Source organism: Dasypus novemcinctus, chromosome 23 (genome assembly GCF_030445035.2).
Source record: "Dasypus novemcinctus isolate mDasNov1 chromosome 23, mDasNov1.1.hap2, whole genome shotgun sequence".
Lineage (NCBI taxonomy): Eukaryota > Metazoa > Chordata > Mammalia > Cingulata > Dasypodidae > Dasypus > Dasypus novemcinctus.
The window spans coordinates 19,612,329-19,626,335 of record NC_080695.1 but is presented as its reverse complement, the minus strand read 5'-3'; the positions used below and the strand labels follow the sequence as shown (position 1 = coordinate 19,626,335).

The following is a 14,007-nucleotide window of genomic DNA, read 5'->3' as shown; positions in this document are numbered from 1 at the left end:
GCAGGCCCATCGGGCAGGAATTAGGAGCTGCCGGGCCGGGAGCAGGACCCAGGGCTGGGCTGGGATCGGAGCTGGGTCTGTCCATGGTGGCCGGGAGAACTGACGTGCTAAGGGATACAGAATGGCCGGCAGCCCCCTCAATGCCTTTGGGAGGGCGTCCTGCAGCTGGGGAGCCCTGGGGAGCCCCAAGCCCCCACCACCTCTTCCCAGTCCTCTCCCTGCCTTGGTGATGAAGACGATGCTGATGGCAGCCCAGTGCCAGGTGCTTTGAGTGCACTATTGCGGTGATAGGTGTATGTCCTCCCCCGTTTTGCCCGTGAGGACACTGAGCCCCCAGAGGCTCAGGAACTTGCCCCAAACCACGTGACTCAGTGGGGGAAGCGCCAGCCTTGCGCCTGGCAGTGCAGGTCAGGAGCTGCTCGCTAGATCACACGTCCCGCTCTCTGCACAGCCCATCCCAGGGGTCCTAGGAGGCTTCGAGGGACGGACTGTCTAACCCCTACTTGGGAGCAGGGCTGGTCCTGGCAGCAAGGGCTGCGGCAGGAGGGGCGACGTCGGGGGCCTCGAGTCAGTCCTGATCCCCTTCCAGCTCTGCCCTCTCGAGCTGTGAGACCTTGCACATGTTACATTGCCCACCTGGGCCTCAGTTTCCCCAGTGTGGAATGGGCTTGGTGTGAGGACCTTCCTCATGGTGTGTGAGGCTTGGACAATGCCTTGTACGGGCAAAGCCTCATATTGCGTCTGATACAGGCAGGTGCTCCGGAAAGGGCAGCTTTTTTTTTTTTTTTTTAGATTTATTTCTCTCCCCCCACCCCGTTGTCTGCTCTCTGTGTCCATTCGCTGTGTGTTCTTCTGTGTCCGCTTGTATTCTTGTCAGTGGCACCCAGAATCTGTGTCTCGTTTTTGTTGTGTCATCTTGCTGCATCAGCTCTTTGTGTGTGCAGCACCACTCCTGGGCAGGCTGAACTTTTTCCACACTGGGCGGCTCTCCTTACGGGGTGCATTCCTTGTGCGTGGGGCTCCCCTATACAGGGACACCCCTACGTGGCACAGCACTCCTTGTGCACATCAGCACTGTGCATGGGCCAGCTCATCACACGGGTCAGGAGGCCTGAATTTGAACCCTGGACCTCCCGTGTGGTAGGCAGATGCTCTATCAGTTGAACCACATTCGCTTTCCATGGGCAGCTTTTTTAAAAAATGTTTTTTAAATCATTTTAGCCGCTTCCAGCTTTGCACTTACCCTTCAGCAAACGCTCCCTGAGACTCAGATGCCGTCTTCAGGACACTCCCAGGAACCTCAGTGCTGTGGAGGCTCCCGTCGGAGGGCTCTGCCGCCTTCAGAACGCAGCGCCCCACAGCCTGCCCCGAGCTTGGACACAGCTGGCCATGCTTCGGGGACCCCTGCCCTCCGTACCCCCTGAAACCGGGGCTGGGAGAAGGCGGAAGACCCCAGAGTCCCGCTTTGCTCACCAGTCGTGTTCCCGAAGCGTCCTGGGAGCCCCCGCCCTTAGCAGTCGTCCCGTGTCTGTGCTTCCAAAAGCCAGGGCCCCTCAAGCCTCATAGGAGGAAGACTTCTGGGACGCACCCCTCGCCAGGTCTGTCCCGAGAGGGCAGTTCCCTCTGCAGCCTCGTCACTTCTCCCACGAAGGAGGCGGGCTGGGGAGCAGTAGGGCAAGCGTGTGGTCCAGGGCCCCTGGGCGTCGGGCCCCCCAAGCCTTGCCGTCGCCCCCTCAGGAACTCGGGCCTGTCCCTACGCGGCTGTACAGTGAAGGCTCTTCTGCGCCCAAGTTACTTTACACGCTCGAGGCCTCCCTTTTACCCGCGGGTTCAACCAGGGCCGGTGCTGGGGCCTACGAGGAATCGGACCCAGACCCTGGGCTCGAGCTGTTCCCGGTATCAGGATGGGAGAGGGGAGAGGGAAGGGGGGCTGGGGACACAGGCCCCCAAGCTCTTAATTACGCGTGACCTGGGGAGATGAAAGGGAGGAGGCGCCTTTTACAGCCTCAGTGGGCCAGGGAGGAGAGGTGGGGGTGATCACGCTAGAGAAGGGTGTTCCAGAGGGGAGCGCAGCCTGTGCAAGCCCACAGAGGCCTGGCCCGAGTGGCCCGAGGGGGCTGGAGTCCAGAGCGGGGAGCGGAGGATGCACTGGCCGGGTGAGCCGGAGGGCTCTGTCCAGGCTCCACAGCTGTGACCTCTTGGCCGCCCCAATCCCAGGACCAGAGACGGGGAGGAAGGAAGCTGGGGACGGGCCTGGCCAGGTGGCCCTCGGGAAAGGGAATGGAGAGAAGATGACCGACAGCATCTAGCAGCACAGGGATAAGCAGGACAGTCGGGCAGGGGGCAGTGGAGCCTTCCAGGAGAAAAAGCAGAGGTCTTGGAGTTGTGGCAGATCCAAGTTCAAATCCTGCCCCTGCCCCTTTCCGACTGCTGCCTTTGGAAAGGTTTTTCACTTCAGGAAGCCTCGGCTTTCCTATCTGGAAAGCGGGGCGGCAGTGCCGACCCCCGGGATACTGCAGGAACCTCAGCGCTCTGTGTCTGTGCGGTCTCCTGCTAGGTGCTGGGCAGACGGTGCCAGTCGTCACCGGCAAGGCTTCCCTGAGCCTCTGGTGCCCTCAGCCTGCCCCCTGGCCCCCCGGTCTGCTGGCCTTTAAGCCAAGCACAGGTGAGGGCTCAGGAAGGCCTGTGCGGGCTGCCTGTGTGCCCATGTTGTGTCTGATTGAGCTGCACTGGGATTCCTGCCCTATCCCTTGTCACCCGTCCCCATGGGGCCCAGGTCGACTTGGGGGTGCCCCAACAGCTTCTGACAGCTGGGAAGAGGGGGGCAGAGCAGCAGGATCAGTCCCAGGGTAACGGGTCCGCCAGTCTTCGTGGTGGGTCAGGGCTGGTAGAGGCATGGAGCCCCCTTATCCTCTGACCCCCCCTTTGGACATCAGGCTGTGGCTGGGGTGTCCTTGGGGCAGGAAGGAGGGGGGGTTGGGGTCTGACCCCAGGACTTCCTGGCTCCTGGCGGCACCCCTGCCCGCTTCACTGCCTCCCCACCTGCACATTCTCTCTACCCCTCTTTCTTCCCCACCTTGGTCTCCCTGCTTCTGCTCACCCCTAACCTGCTGCCTCCTGCAGGAAGCCCTCTTTGCCTCAATTTTGTTTTGACCTACTTTTAACTTCATTTGTTTGCTTTTTGAATAGATAAAAAATTAACATGGTTCAAAGTTCCAAAGGCACAACACTCCCTGCCACCCCATCTTCAGCAGTCCAGCTCCCACCCGCACAGCCAGCCAGATGCTCGGGCATCCCTGTGGATAGGATGTATTCCCCTCCCTGCCCTTTTTAGGGTAAATTGGTATTAAAGTTCACTGTTCCTGCCCTGCACCCTGACTTTTCCAGCCAGCGTCCATCCTTGTGAAAAGTCACCCAGCTTTCCATGGCATGGGTGGCTGTAAGCGTTGAGCCTGTCGCCACTGGTGGATGGTCGTTCCCAACCTTTATATATATATATATATATATATATAAAATTCACTCTTTTTTCTTTTTTAAGATTTAATTTTTATTTCTCTCCCCTTCTCCACCCCCCCCCCCCAGTTGTCTGTTCTCTGTGGCCAATCGCTGTATGTTCTTCTGTGTCCGCTTGGATTCTTGTCAGCAGGACCGGGAATCTATGTCTATTTTTGCTGTGTCCTCTTGCTATGTCAGCTCTCCGTGTGTATGGCGCCACTCCTGGGCGGGCTGCGCTTTTTTCACGTGCGGCAGCTCTCCTTGTGGGGCGCTCTCCTTGCACGTGGGGCTCTCCTCCGCAGGGGATGCCCCTGCATGGCATGGCACTACCTGCACACATCAGCACTGCACATGGCCAGCTCCACACCGGTCAAGGAGGCCCTGGGTTTGAACCTTGGACCTCCCATGTGGTAGGTGGACGCTCTATCAGTTGAGCCAAATCCGCTTCCCTGTTCCCAACCTTTTAAAATTTCCTTTTCATAACGAATGCCAGAATGCACACCTCGGCACACAGACCTCTCCTCGCACGGGTGGGAATACAGCTGTCAGCAAAGGCCTAGCAGCAGCATCCCAGGTCAGACGTTGCCCTCCTGAAAAGAGGTGCCTGCTTGCATACCCACGGGGTGTCCCTGGAGGGGCCAGCCTCCCCCAGCCCCCCCAGCACAGCACCTCCTCAGACGGCTGTGGCTTGACAGCCTGGTGGGTGTAAAGGCCGCCTCTGAGTAGCCTTTGATTTGGGGTGGGGGGGGTTCAGGCCCTCCCGCCCCCAAGGCGTTTGGTTGTCTCCTAGTTTGGGGTTACTCGCCACCCTTCACCCTACCTCCCCCAGCAGGGTGCAGGCGCTCGGCAGCCAGCGAGGGTCTCGTCTTCAGCCCCCAGGCACCCTCCCCGCAGAGGGCCCGCCAGGATTAGGGCACTGGTCTTGATTCCTCCCCAGGTTTGGGTGTTTGCTCATCTTTGTGGCTGGGGCCCCCTCCTTCCTGCCACATGCAGGTGAAGGAACCGTCACCCCCCAGAGGCTGCCCAGCCCCAGGCTCTGTGCGCTGCCTCCTCCAGGAAGGCTGGGAAATCTGTGCCAGGTCCCAGCCACCCAGGGCCTCCCACCCTCCTGCCGCTTGGCTCACCCGAGGCTCCAGCTCTGGACCAGTGCCCTCGGAGCTGAACCTGGGCTTGGGGGCAGAAGCAGCAGGCAGGGTTCCAGGGCCCAGGCACCAGAAAGTCAGGGAGGTGGGTAGACAGCCTCTGGCCCCTTAACCCCCAGAGGGTCCTGGAAGATGCTGACCTCTGGGATCCCCTACCTCCTGCAGGCAGAGGGTCTGCCGACCCCTTCCTCCCCACCAGTCATGCATGCAGCACGATCTGTCCATGTCCCAGCAAGGGTTGGCCTTCGGGGGCCTCAGTTTCCTCATCTGCAAAAATGGGGTGATCACACAGACTTTGCCGGGTTGTAAGCATTTATTTTTCATTGCTGCTTGGTTGACTTTATCTCTTTTTGTAAAGCTCCGTCCCTCTCCTCCTCCGTCCAGGGGACCTCGGCAACGCCGAATGGGGCCCCAGGCATGATGGCCATGGCCAAGGGAGAATGTTTAGTAAAATGCAGACTATTTGGTGTACGGTCCGTAGAAGGTCCTCGGGCCTGGACCTCCTCGCTGGGAGCCGGGTGGGTCAGCTGGACCCTCTCCAAGCTGCTCCAGGCAGCTCAGAGGGGTGACAGCAGGGGAAATAGCAAAATGAAACACCACGTCCTCGGGCATTGCTGGGGGAAGGCCAGATTGCGAGGAGCTGGAGCTGGAACCGGGGGCGTCTGTGTTGACTCTAGGCTCTGGTCTGGCTCCAGGCAGCCAATGGCACCATTGGGGAGGGGTGGCGGCAGGGGGCAGGGTAAGACATCGTCTCGGCCTGGGGGTTTGTGGATGGTGCCAGCTGTGGCTTGACCCCTAGGCCGGTGCCCCGAGCACTTAGGAAGGAGCAGGCAGGGGGCGACCTCAGCGCGGTTACTAAGCAAAGGTCTTGCGCTGACCTCAGTCTGCCCTGTCCTGGGGGGTCCTGTGGGGGTGAGGCACAGCCTCCCAGCCGTCTGAAGAGGAGGGAACAGACCCAGGCTCTCTGCAGCAGGGCCGGGGATGGGCAGGACCAGAGGCCTGGTGGCCGCAGTCCCTCCCACGCCCCTGCCGGTCCCCAGCCCCGAGCCCGGGCCGCCCTGCCTGGCTGCCCAGCCTGCCATCTGGTTTAGTTCAACTTGTGTTTGGAACTGAGTCACAAAAGGAAATGACTTGCCCAAGACAAATGGAGGTTACGGGATCCCCCCGGGATCACGTCATCCCCAGGTCCCAGCACCCAGGGCCGCCGGGCCTATGACAGCCGCCGGGGCTTCTGTCTCCACCAGAATGGAGCAGGAAGGGGGGGCGAGGACCTGGCCCCCTTCCCTCGTGGCCAGTCATGTGTTCTTCCACTTCCACACCTGCATCTGTCACGGGCCCCTGTCCTGGAATGCCCCTCCTCTCTCTGTGTCCCCATCATTCAGGCCCGGCATGGAGCCCTTCTGCCTCCCCGCACCCCGCACCCACCTTTCCATCAGCCGGCTGGCCTTCCTGCTCACGTTTGTTCCTGCGATTATATTCCATCCGGCCCTTTAGCCGTCACCTGTGGTGTCGTCCAGTTGAACCGTCACGAGTGTCAGCTCCCTGCAGGTCCAGGCTCAAGAAGGATGCGATCTGGCATTTCCCCATGTCCCTCAAGCCTTCCCCCACCTCCCAGCTCTGGCAGCGAGGACATGAGCAAGGAGCACAGGCCTTGGGCTGGCATCTGCCTCTTCCACGGATGAGACTGTGTCCTGGGCCTCAGTTTCCCCGACTCCCTTGTGGAGAGGGTTAAGAAAGGCTTTCCTGCCCTTTCTTCCTGGCTGGGGCTTGAGCACATTAAAAGTGCTCTGCGTAAACCCTGAAAATGTTCTCCTAGGGACTAAGCGAGTGAGGAGACTTTTCCTGAAGGCAGTGGTGGTGTGAGCAGCAAACCTGAGACCTTGCCTCATGCCAGGGCCTCGGGGGATTCCTGACAGCTGGGGGCTGCAGGTGGGACCTGAGCCTGGAGCGCTGGCCCCAGGGCTCACGGCTTAGGAATTTATTGCAGCGGCCGGGGCAGTGGGACTGGGACCTGGGGCTGCAGGCCGAGGGGGCGATGCCTGCTTCATCTCAAGTGGAGGCTGCCTGCATTTGAGCGAGTGATGGGCTGAGAAGTTCTAGCACTGTGCTGTGCAAATCAGTTGCTTCTAGCCACACATGGCCATTTAAATTAACTACAATTAAATAAAAGGAAAACTGCATTTCCTCAGCCGCCCTGGACACACTTCAAGTGCCACGTTGTGATGAGTGGCCACCCTACTGGGCAACGCAGATATGGACATTTCCATCATCTCCAGGAGTGCAGTCAGGCAGCCCCGTTCTAGAAGGTTCCACGTGGGCTCCATGAGAGAATGCTGGGTTTGTTTAAGCACTGGCTGTCTTGGCTCTGGACTGAGGCACACGAGGCCATATTTGCCGGGCTGTGAGGGCAGATGCTGGGGGCCACGGCACCCTCCCAGGGGACCTCTAGAAGCAGTACTCCCCAGGCGAGGGTGTCAGGAATTTCACCGGGCTCCATTCGGAAGCCTCAGCCATCACCTCCTCCAAGATGTCTTTCCCAATCCCCAGACCCCCAGCACTCCCCGAGGGCCCCGCCCCGTCCACTGTCTGCATCCTTCGTGAGCTCTGCTTGGCCCAAGGAAGCGGGAGAGCAGGGCCGCGGCTCGATGCAGCGGGAGCCAGGTTCTGCCGCCACTGGCCACGTGCTCTGGCTTGGGGAAGGTCGTGGGTCCGGAGGTGCAGGGGGACACAGGACGTGCTGGGATCACCAGCGTGCTGGCGGCAAGGCAGGGAGGAGGGGCACGTGCTGCTTCTTGACTCCCCGCTGGACGGTCTTCCCAGGAGGGGTGACGGACGGCCGGACCTGCCCGAGGGGCACTGCACGAGGCTCCGGCCAGGCCAGCAGTGCTGGAGTTGGCCGCTCCCGTAGGTGTGGTCAGAGGTCACGGGCCACTTTTGTCTGGTTCCCATCTGGCTTCCCCTACTCGTAAAGGCAGCCCGGGGAGCCATGGGCCCCCCGAGGCCCTTAGCTTGGACACCCCTTGTGCTCCAGGCCCTGACCATGAGAGACACACGCACAGTCCAGCCACCATCCAGGACACAAGACCACGAGGGTCTCTGGGACTCGGGGTGGGAGAACAGGGCTTCTGTCGGCTAGGCTTGGTTTCCTTGGCCCAACTGGTATGTTTTTGAAAATTTACACCAACAATTAAGCCTGGAGAGAGCCTAAAAATCTGGATTTCCGGTTTTTCTTGAAAAATTGGAAAATTTGCACCTCAGGGCCCACGGGGCAGCCGTTTATCAGAGCTGAGTGGCAGCTGTGGCACTCAGGCGGGGAGGGAGCTCCAGGCCCCTAAGTCCCAGCAGCCTCGCACGCCAAGACCAGGCACCGTTTGCTGTCAGGCGTGTGCCAGCCTGCTTCTTGCATCCAGAAGAAACTTTGCTCTTCTTTACCCAAAGTGCCAGGAGGAAGAACTGACAGGAGGGCCCCCTGTTTCTTCACGAAAGCGGGGCAAGCTCCTGGGCTTAAATATGCAAAAGCACCTGCATTGATGTTTCTTACGCCTGGTTCCTCTCACAGCTGCTGCCCTTTGTGGCCTTTCAGCTGTGACCCCTGACCAGGGAACTCCAGGTGCCTTCTGGACTGGGGTCCCCTTCCCCTGCCACCCCAGCACCTCCTGTCCCTGGGCCACCTGCAGAAACACAGCCCACCTGTGTCCTCCACGAGTGCCAGTGGACAGAGCTGACCGTGCACGCGACGGCCAGGCAGGCCTCCCAGCCCTCCCCACCGTCCTTCCAGGCTCCCCCGAGGGCGCTCCCCTGGATGGGGTCAGGGGCCCCGGGCTTCGGTCTCTGGCCCCTGAGACCCAGTAGCTCCTGCCTACCCCCAGCCCACCCCGTGGCCTGCAGCAGACAGACCCCAAGCCTGGCTCCCCCATCAGAGAAGACGGCGCCCCAGCAGGGGCAGAGAGGGCAGTTCAGAGACTGACCAGGGCAGGCGGGCGACACAGGCACAGGTATCCTCACTCCGGCCCGGTGAGCTTCTTCAGACACAAGGCCACTCTTGTCACTTCCCACCCTCAAGTCACCCTTGAACATGCAGCACCTGCTTTGTTTTGTTTTTTAACAGACCTCAGGTGCAGAGACTTGGATGAGCCCTAATCCTTGGTCTGTGGCACATTCTCATTAATCCACGCTTATCCAGCTCCGTCTGTGTGTTTATCAGTCACCCAGGAAGCCACTCCCCAACCACAATGTTTAAGAACCACCGTCTCCCACCTTTATTGTTTCCTTGATTTTTACAGTTCTGTCGCATGTGTACGTACGTGTGTGTATAGACGTATAAGCACCTAGATAATAGCTTGCTTGCATTTAGTTATTTCTGAGCATTATGTAAAAGGTGTCTGGCTGTTGTATAATCTTCTGTTAAAAAATATAGAAAATATTCTGTATCCCCATTGCTGTAGAATGTTCAGCCCCATGGCCATAAAATGCCTCTCTTCCCGGAGTTGGGGACTCCTCCTTCCGGAGTCTGGTTGCACGTACTGTTTGCCCTGCCTGAACTCTTCCTGTTCTTCCAGCCTTGGTCAAAAGGTTGCCTCCTGCAGGCCCTTCCCTGGGCACCCAGGCTGTCCTTCACCCAAACCCTTATACCCAGCACGATTCCATGTACCAGTGTCTGGTGTTCTTGCTTTTTGGGGGGAACCCCCCTCACCTTGTCCACAGGGACTCTGTCTGCACAGGGTGCTGGAGTAAGTGGCCACAGAGCTACCCCCTAACCCCTAAGTGGAGAGGCAGGCCTTGTGGTGGGCTTGGGTACACTGAGGCAGGGTGTGCAAACTTGCACAAATCTAGAGTTCTGCAGGGGGAGTTTGGGCTACTTCTGTGGAATTATGGGAATGCAGGGTTTAAGAAGCTAGCCAGGAGATATTTATTTATTTAAGATTTATTTATTTATTTCTCCCCACCCCTTGTTTGCACCCACTGTGTGCTGTGTCTTTGGGAGGCACCAGGAATTGAACCCATGACCTCCTATGTGAGAGGGAGGCACCTAATCACTTGAGCCACCTCCGTGTCCTTTGTCATGTCTCTCATTTTGTTTTCTCTTCTTGTGCCTCTTGTTGCATCAGCTTGCTGTGCCTGTTTGTCCCATCAGCTTGCCATTTTGCTCATTTTTTTTTTTTTTTTTTTTAAGATTTATTTTTATTTATTTAATTCCCACCACCCTCCCCCAGTTGTCTGTTTTCTGTGTCTTTTTGCTGTGTCTTGTTTCTTTGTCCGCTTCTGTTGTCGTCAGCGGCACGGGAAGTGTGGGCGGCGCCATTCCTCGGCAGGCTGCTCCCTCCTTCACGCTGGGCGGCTCTCCTTATGGGTGCACTCCTTGCGCGTGGGGCTCCCCTACGCGGGGGACACCCCTGTGTGGCAGGGCACTCCTTGCGCGCATCAGGACTGCGCATGGGCCAGCTCCACACGGGTCAAGGAGGCCCGGGGCTTGAACCGCGGACCTCCCATGTGGTAGACGGACGCCCTAACCACTGGGCCAAAGTCCGTTTCCCGATTTTGCTCATTTTCTTTAGGAGGCTCTGGGAACCTCTGCTCCCAGTTTTGTTGTGTCTCTCATTATGATGTTTTTCTTCTGGTTTATCTTGTTGCGTCAGCTTGCCACACCTGCCCGTCACACCAGCTCGCTGTCTTCTTTAGGAGGCACCAGGAACCGAACCACGGACCTCTCATGTGGTAGGCAGTTCAGTCGCCTGAGCCACATCCGCCTCCCCAGGGGATGTTTTAGGACATCTTCAGGTCACCTCCTCACTGCCACGCCCCCTCACAGCCTCTACTCCCTGCAGGCCACCTCCCCGTGGGCCACGCAGGGCATGTGCTCAATTGTGACCTTACTGGGAAAGAGGAAAGAACTTTTAACCTCAGCCTTCACCCCATCGGCCTCCCTCATGGCTCTACTTAGTCCTCAAGGCGCGTGCGTGAGTCACGAGCGAGCGGCTGGGTGAATTCTCACGAAGTGAACACACTCGGCAGGAACTGGAATAGAACATCACCAGAATTCTGGAAACTTCCTCCATGCCCCCTTGCAGTCTCTGCCCCCCTCATGCTCCCACCAGCCTGACTTCTGGCCTCGCTGCAGTTTTGCCTGTTTTTGACGTTTGCTTTCGGTCCTTCGTATCATAGCTCAGCCGTCACCCGTGGGTGCTGCTTCAGCTTCCGTGGGTTAGGTGTGATTAGATGCCGGGGAGGCCTGGGATCATGGCCCCTGAGGGGACCTGGGAAATTGCCTGAGCAGCTGGAGAAACAGAGGCCAAGAAGGGGGTAGGATCAAGGCCCTGCAGGGGCGGTGGTTTGCCCCTCTGCCTCCTACCCCACCCTCCGAGCCAGCCTCCAGGGGATCCCCAGGCAAGGGGGTCTTGACGCCCAAGGCACATGCCGGCCAGTCAGCAAACACTGCCGAAGCCCACCTGGGCCAGGAGCTGGGGTCGCGAGGATGAAGGAGCCTTGGGCCCTGCCTGCTCTGGCCCTCAGCATTGTTCGGGGGGGCGGGGGGGGCACAGGTAAACTCAGCAGTAGCACATGCACCTCACTTGGCAGGTGCCAACAGTGGGGACGGGAGGTGGGTGGTGCTGAGGCGGGTCCCCAGCAGAGGGAACTGTGAAGGTGCCTTCAGGAGAGCTGAAGGACGGCCCTGGGGCAGGGAGCACAGCAAGGGGTGGGCTGGGTGAGAGCTCAGTGCACTTGAAAATCCGAGAAGGGACCTGAACATGGCACAGGACTGCAGTGCCCAGGAGGGACCAGGCAGGAGGCCGAAGGGAGACGGCCCAGTCACTGGGTGCCGTGAGCCGGGCCGAGGCATTCGGCCTCATCCTGGTGGTCACGGGGAGCCATGGAAGGAGTTTGAATGAAATCCTCAGGTGTGTGTTTTTTTAAAAGCCCTTGTGTCTTAGTTTGTCTGAGCTGCTATGACAAAAATACACAATGGCTTAAACAATGGGAATTTATTGGCTTCCATTTTCGAGGCTAGAAGTCCAAAATCAGGACACTGGCAAGACTTAACTTTCTTCCCAGAGACTGTAACATTCTGGGGCCAGCCCCTGGCCATCCTTGAAGTTCCGTAGCTTTCCATCACACAACAATGTTTTCTCCTTTCTCTCTTCTGCGACCATGTGTCTGGGATGCCACAGAGTAGGGTTTCCATCGCTGGAGGGGGCAGCACAGCCTGCCCTTCTTTCTAGTCTTGTTTCTGTGGTACCCTGTACCCAGCCTGCCAGCCTAAAGGATCATAGGAAGGGCCTTTGTATGGGGTTTTAACGGGGGACCTGTGGTCGGTCACTCCACCAACTAAGTGGACACTTGAGGCTCTCTTCCCTCTGTTCATTTATTGGGCCCATAAACCTGAATTCCCACCAGGTAGGTTTTGCTAGACAGGTTTACCTGGTCGTGGCCCTCCCTCTGCCTCCCCCAGCCCCACTGCCGTCTGGTTTTAGGTCTGTTGCCAGAACAGGGCTCTGAGCGGGCCAGGGCCCGTCGCCCAGGATGCCCGGGCGAGGCCCGTGTGAGGCTCTGGTTCTGCCCTCAGGAATCCAAGAGTAAACAGATCAAGTTTCCAGTGCCAGCCGGGCTGTCCACAGGCAGCCCCAGCAACTCAAGAGGAGAATGTTCTTCTCCGAGATGACTCAGCTTCTCGGCCATGGGGTAGGGGCAGCCCAGGCCTTGGCTCTGGCCTGGCGGTTGGCTGTTGGCCAAGAGCAAGGGGGAGCAACAGGTTTTTAGTCAAGGGATGGGTGTGCAGTAAGTTTCAGCCCATCAGGATGAGGGCACATTTCAGCAGTTCTTGGCCTGCTGCACTCTCGGTCATCCCTCAAGTTGGTCGAGCTCACTGCGCGTCAGTTTTCTCATCTTAAAATGGGAACCAATGATTCCTGCCTCAGAAATTGGATGTAAGAAATGACTACAAGACAGTGCCTTGGGAGGCAGAGAAGTGCAAGCCTGAAGCTCGGGAGAAAAGCCTGGGCCACAGGAGGAGGGAGAAAGGTTGGGGAGCATGCACGGTGTGACCCCTGACAGGACCTGTGGCGGCTCCTTGAGAGCCATCCCTGTTGGGGAGAAGTCGTGACAGGAAGCAAAAGAAGAGCATCAGTGAGAAGGTGGCGGAGACCATGTGGAAGATTCCAGGCTCTAGGGAAGGTGTCAGTCAGCCCCCGCAGACCTAACTGCGAGTTCAAGGGCAGGAGGGTGCGAGGGAAACGGCCCTCGGTTTGGCCAGGCCGAGGGCGGCCGTGAGCTGGGCGGGATCAGCTGGAGGGATTGTGGCAGTGGGCTGAGGGTTGGTGAGGAGTCAGAGGCACGTTTGGTGGTGGCCTGAGGAGGAGATGAGGATGAGGGAAGACTTTTATTTAGGCTGAAGGAAACTTGAGCCTGTTTGTCGGCCGGGAGGGAGAAGCCAAGTATGAGGCAGAGACTCCTTCCTGGGAGAGAGAGGGGCTTGTGGGAACGGGTCAAAAAGGGAAAGGAGTTTGCCTCAGGAACGTTTTTCTGAAGCCAGAGAGAAAGGATAAGACTGAAAATTCAGAGAGACATTTTTGTGAGGGGCGTCCTCTCTGATTGGCCTCAGAAGTCACAGGTGCCGATTGGGGTGCTGAGGTGCGGGCCGGAGAGAGGTGGGAGACTCGGTAGGGCGGGAGCAGGTCAGCGAGGCTGGGGACGGACAGGAGCCAGGCCCCGGGGGATTCCCGAGCGGGAGGTCACCGCTGAGGAGAAGTGTTGGGAGGGGCCACAGCGGCATCTGTGGATGGGGGCAACCCAGGACACACCATCGCCGAGGCCGCAGGAGAGGAGGAGGCCCTAGGTGACCCAGGAGGCTTCACAGAGGCCAGGGGCACTCCCCAAGTTGCCAGGCAACGGGACAACACCTCCCCGCAATGCAATGCCACAGCTTGGCTCCGACAGCTGTGTAATAATCGGGGCCCTCTAGGGACCGGCAGTGGCAGGGGCCTGGGGGGTGAGGCAGGAGGCCCACAGAGCGCTTTAGGCTTGGATATTTTAATTCGTGGTTTTATTGTGCTGACAAAAAGCTGTTGGCATCCTTGGAAAGGTAAGAGGTTGTGCTTCTGGGTGTGTTCTCAGCTGCAGAAAGATGGACAAGGAAAGTCGAATGAGCTTCCGGTCATGTCAGAAAACCAAGGGACTGTCAGTGCCGTTATCAAGCTCAGGGTAGGGGGAAGGAAAGACCCGGCGCTGTTTGAACCGCCGCTGTGCGCCCACATGGTGACTTCGCACCCTGGTCCCCACGGCCGGTGGTGCTGTCCCCTCTCTGGGGGTGGGAGATGGGCTAAGAGGCCGTGTGACTCATCTAAGACCCCAGGGCTGGCATCATAACTGTGGCTCA

General features: G+C 58.7%; 1 protein-coding gene across 1 annotated transcript in view; it reads left to right on the top strand.

Moving 5' to 3' along the window:
* Positions 1–14,007, top strand: part of CASTOR2 (cytosolic arginine sensor for mTORC1 subunit 2) — a 57,901-nt gene that overhangs the window by 12,469 nt on the left and 31,425 nt on the right. The gene's annotated exons all lie outside the window — the stretch shown is intronic.